Source organism: Akebia trifoliata, chromosome 3 (assembly GCF_017979445.1).
Source record: "Akebia trifoliata isolate Shusen 1 chromosome 3, ASM1797944v1, whole genome shotgun sequence".
Classification (NCBI taxonomy): Eukaryota; Viridiplantae; Streptophyta; class Magnoliopsida; order Ranunculales; family Lardizabalaceae; genus Akebia; species Akebia trifoliata.
Window position 1 is genome coordinate 48,700,746 of NC_141377.1, and position 6,000 is coordinate 48,706,745.

The window sequence follows — 6,000 nt, forward strand, 5'->3', positions numbered from 1 at the left end:
GCCGTTACTAAATATCTAATACCTATTATCTTTATATATGTCATTATCATTACTAAATTATCTAATATTAATGAGGAATGAGCCAACTGACTTGGGTTCGATTTGGGTGGAGCATTTCATGCTTGAGGTCTTGCTGGGCACGAGCACGGGTTGGTGTTTATCAAGTTTGGGTTGGGCCCCCAACTTAGCCGGTCCTACTTCAACTCTTAGGCCAAATATTTCATAACATCAATATACGTTTGTAGGAGAACATCAATCAAAAGATGGATTTTCTAAAGATTAATATAGATTTTAGAAACTAACTTTCTAAATAATTTTAAGATAATCTTTTCATCTTCACCACGAATTCAAATCTCATCTCAGACTCGGATGATTCGCCCGAGTTATCTCGATATCATTCAAGAATAATTGAGCCATTCAATGTGAATCATCACATGTGAAAATTTTGGTCAGGCTTAATGTCTAATAACCATTTAATCCACCTCGTGTTCATAAAAAAATATGAACTTATATGCGTATAAACAAATAAAAACAAATAATTGTATGTCTGAATTAAATGGTTGATCTTATTTGAGACAATATGACATATACGAGTCAACTCAAAATCAATTGAGGAGAGAATAGATGGAATACCGAATTTTAAAACCGTAATATAAACCGTGAGCTTGACTATCTACGAGATCATCATTTTCTTTAGGGTGATTTAGACATACCCTCCTATGTTTAGCTGAATATTAGAGATATACCCCTATGCTTTGAAAATGATGATATGCATCCCTTGACCTCTATCTTTTAAATTGATTAAGGGTATGTTTGATTGCATGGAAAGTGACTTTCCATGGAATTTGAAATCCATGGAAAAATAGTGGTGGAAAATAGGTAGGGTAGGAAAATCAAATTCTATTATTTTATTATACTTGGATAAAATCATGAAAAAATTATATGGGAAAAAAAAAAAGAGGAGGAGGAAGAGAAAAAAAAATTAGAGGAGGGGAAGAGGAAGAAGAAGATGAAGAGGAAAAGGGATGGGGGAAGGGGGAGGATGTGGTGGTGACTGTGACGACGGTGGAGGTGAAAGTAAGTGAGGAAGAAATGATGAGAAAGACGAGGGGAGAGCGTGGTAGTGGTGGTGACGACGGAAGAGATGAGAGAGAGAAAGTGGCCTGAGATGGTGATGACGATGACGGCAACAACGATGGTGACGATGACGAGGTTATTGTGATGTTGGTGGTGGTAGGAAAGAAGAAGATATGAGTGGAATAATTGAGGATGGAAAATTTAGGTGGATTTCACTTTCTCACCCATATGAGTGGGAAAGTGAAATCCATGTTTTGGTGGACTTTTTGGTTGAGGTGGAAAATGAATTTTCATTTCCATGTGCAATCAAACACTTGAAAAATGTCATTTTCCATAGAAATTGATTTTCCACCCTATTTTCCATGTGCAATCAAACATACCCTTAGGTTATGTTTGATTGCACATGGAAAATAGGGTGGAAAATCAATTTCTATGGAAAATGACATTTTTCAAGTGTTTGATTGCACATGGAAATGAAAATTCATTTTCCACCCCAATAAAAAAATCCACCCATATTTTTCATCCCCAATTCTTTCCCATTCATATCTTCTTATTTCCTATCACCACCACCACCATTATACTAACCTCGTCGTCATCGTCATCATCGTAGTCAACATCACCATTGTCGACTTCGTCTCTATCATCACCATCTCCGACTACCTTCTCTCTCTTATTCTCCATCCCTCACCTCATCCCCCACCACCACCACCACGTTTTTCTCTAATCTTCCTCATCATCTTCTTCCTCACTTACCTCCTTCGTCGTCACCATCACCATCACGTTCTCCCTTCTTCTTCCTTACTTACCTCCAACGCCACCGCCACATCCTCTCCCCTTCCTCTTCCTCCTCATCTTTTCTTCTTCTTTTTTTCTCATATTTTTTCATGATTTTATCCAAGTAAAATCAAATAATGAAATTTGATTTTCCAACCCTATTTTTTTTTCACCACTATTTTTTCATGGATTTCAAATTCCATAGAAAGTCATTTTCCATGCAATTAAACATACCCTAAGGGGAAAATACTCAAATGCCCTCATCTTTAATCTCCAGCCAAAACCCATATTTTTTCTCTCAAAAAATCAATCATCGTCAACTACTTTGAATAAAAAATTTAACCCTTCATCATCTATCTTAAGATTATATCTACTTAAAGTCTTCAACATTCAAATCTCAAGGAAATATACAATTTTTGAGAAAGTATAAAATGATGAAATTTTAGATAAAAATTTTATGATATTTTACAAAATGAGAGAAGATAGAAAATAACAGATGAAAATAAGATTGCATAGATTAAAATTATCTTGGAGGTTGAAGAGCTTGAAGATGATTGATTTTGGAGAAGACAAATATGAGTTTTTGGCTATAAATTAAAATTAAGGGCATTTGAGTCTTTTTCTCTTAGTTTATCTAGAAGACTGAGGTCAAGGGATGCATGTCATAAGGTTCAAAACACAGGAGTATCTCTAATATTCAGCAAAACATAGGGGGTATGTCTAAATCACCATTTTCTTTATTATGATTTTGCCATACCCCTTGACATTAGTCTAATGAAATAACGAAAAGTGGCCTAAATGTCATTTATCTATCTTTCTCTTAATTTTTCTTATAAAATTTGTTGTCTTCAAATTCTTTAATTAAATTTGTCCAACCTTTCAACCTCTTATTTGATACACCATCTTTGCCGATAAGGGTAAAAGAAATTACCTAGCAGGTTAAACACAACAGATTAATTTAAGGAGACAAAGAAACGGACTTACGGTTAGAACTTAGAATGTTAATGACAAAGGAATTTAAGCATTTTTTTTAATTAATCCCATAGAGAAGACTAAGGTCAAGGTGCACGTCTATCTGTTTAAAATACAAAATAGTAGGGTACTCAGAATATATGCAAATCACACAAAAAATATTATTTATATATTAAAACACAATGGTGGACTCCTCTTATCTTCCTCGCAAGATTTATACCACGAAAACAAGGTATCCCAAAGACATGTTTTGCATTTTATCTTCTTCCTCTTTTAAAAAAGAACAATGCTAAAGTGACCTCAGATTGGAATCTCATATCACACTTATTGACGTGAAAGTGTATGAGAATCATAGACGCATTCATCGAGATACGAGTGAAAAGTATCTATGGTTCCCATCCACTTTCACATCAAGAAGTGCGATATGTGTTTTTTGCTTGAGGTCACTCTAGTATGACTCTTTCAAAAATACCTTTAATGTTATTATCTTTCTTCTTTTAACATTTTTTCAATATTACCCTCAAATTTTATTAATTTTCCTCTTCTCCTTTCTTTTCTTGATAATATATCTTAAACTTTATTATTTAATCTCTTTTACCCCCATAAGTGGTTCATAGAGACTCTAGTCTAAATGTTTTAGCCAAATAAGCGATTATATGTCGCATGTCCTCTATTTTCAAAATTTCTCATTGTATGTAAATAAATATTTATTGGGGAATACGATGGCCCTTACTCAAGTTCAAATTCTACAATAAGGATTCTCCATTTGAACTTTGTTTCTCGATTAATATACTCTTGGCTTGTAAACACCCTTACAATTTTTTATATTGCTTATCCTCTTTCCCCCTTTTTCAATACCCTTCTAAATTTATTGTTTTTCCTCTTTCACCCCTAAATCCCAAGAGAGGACACCTACGTCTCTACGGCAAGGACATCTCTTAGTTTAAAGAAGAGGCTAATAACTTCTGTTTTTTTTAGTACGAGGTTTTCAAGGAATTTAAGGGGAGAGGTAGGGGGAGGGGGGTTTGAAGATTTCATAGGCAATTGGGAGAAGGTGTGTTGTATTGCTATCGAATAGTCCCCTTTTGTTTTGGGTCTCACTTGGTTGGTCATCTCGACTGATCTTACTTTCATTAATGAATTTTACTTATCAAAAAAAAAAAAAAAAAAAGAAAGAGAGAGAAATGCTCATTTGAAATAAGCTTGTTATTTATAATACCATATGCAAATCGATTATGTCCTTTGGATTTCAACTTTGTTTCGAAAATGGTTACCAAACTACCCAGAATCAAAACCCATTATCATTATATGTTATACTTCTGAATGATTCAAATTCTGAAAATAGGTAGACTAAAAATCGAGATGATTGATTTTTTTTTTCATCCGAGCATTCATTGACACACTTAATAGATATGTAGAATATCATCTGAGATCAAAATTTCAAATTGACAATATATTATGACCCGGACTAATCCATTGTATTAGCAGTCACAATTAAGACTTAAAAGACCTTGAAGTAATAATTTCTTTCTAAATAGTCCCTATTTTATTTCTTAATGCAGTGTCCATCATTATTGTTGAGCTCACAACTTTTTATTTATTTGAATTCACTAATTTTTTATTTATTGTTGAGTTTTACCACTTTCTTTTTTTTTGAGTTGGACATTTTTTATTGTTGAATTCGATAGTTTAAAAAAAATGTCGAACTCAAAAAAAAAAAAGTGGTGAACTCGACTTTGGTAAAACCCACATATTTTTGTTTTTATTTGAGCTGTTCTTTTTATTAAAATACATGGAAATATCGACTAAAAACTTGAGATACCTACTAGTCTAGGTGATTTCAAACTAGAAGAACCATTATTGGTCAATTTTTCATCAAAAACCAAAATAAAAAAGTGGAAAAAATCTTAATTTTTTTACATTGGGTTTTAAAATGTTAGAAAAAACCATTAAAAACAGTTTCTTCTTCCTTCTTAAAATCCTTTCCGACTGAATGGAGTCTTTGAAACTCGATTGCGATGTCAAAAATCTATTTTTTTTTTAATGAAAACAGTGAGTTCGAAAGGTTAGGACATTCAATCGTGAGAAATGGAGTTTAGGGATTTGATTTGAAAGAAAAGTTTTACTAAATAGATTACTAAGAAATGGACTAAAACTTAGCCTCTAATTAGAAAGAACTTCCTCTGTCTGGGTCCTTTAAGTAATTTGACTAATTAAAATGATTGATGTTTTAAAAATTAAACATTTCAATAATCTTTAGTGAAGGAAAAGTGGGTCTGGAAGGGAAACTTGGCAAATTAGTTAAGTCTCGGAAAGATCAAAACCCCACCTTTAAATCAGAAAAAACTATGCAGCGGGCAGTTTGCTTCCCACTTCAAATTTTTGAAGGAACCCTATCCATTGGATTACATGTGGCATTTTTAGGAGGTGTTTCAAATTTTAGTGAAAATGTAGGGTGTCAATAAATTCTAAATGCCACATATCTTATAATGAGGATGGTTCCTTCAAAATTTGAAGTGGGCTGCACGCTTCAAATCCCACTTCAAAGTTGGACTCCTTGATCACCTGCTTACCAAAAAAAGCTAGTGGGCAATTGGTATAAGTGCTAGATATGATTTGAATCAAGTTGGGATTGGAAAATTTGTATAAAGCTTATATTACTGATAGTTAGCATAACATGATGATAGTTAAAGATCTTTGATAGAAATCTAATTGAACATCATCGACCAACAACATCAAACGTAATATACCAAAGGCGTTGATTACACTGATGGATCATATTCAACATATCTGATGCTCTCCCACAGTTCAAAAAACAAATACAGTCTCAATCAATCTATGATCTGTCTCGATTAATATTTACAAATTCCAGTCTTATTGATTGGTTCAAAACAATTTTCATATTCTTTTTAATAATTAAAAAAAAATCTTAAATGGTTTTTAACATTTATTATTTCATACATTAATAGAGAAATTAACTAGCCAAAGTAAACTAATGAGTCCAACTTTGAAGAGGACGGCCTGCTTCAAAATTTTGAAGGAACCCTCTTCGTATCATGAAACATGGATTTTTGTATTTAACGAGCATTCCCACTTTTTTCATCAATATTTGGGATATTTCCGCAAAACTCCAATGCAATACCCATCCCTCCTCTCAGCTGTTGTTTTGGGTGGTGG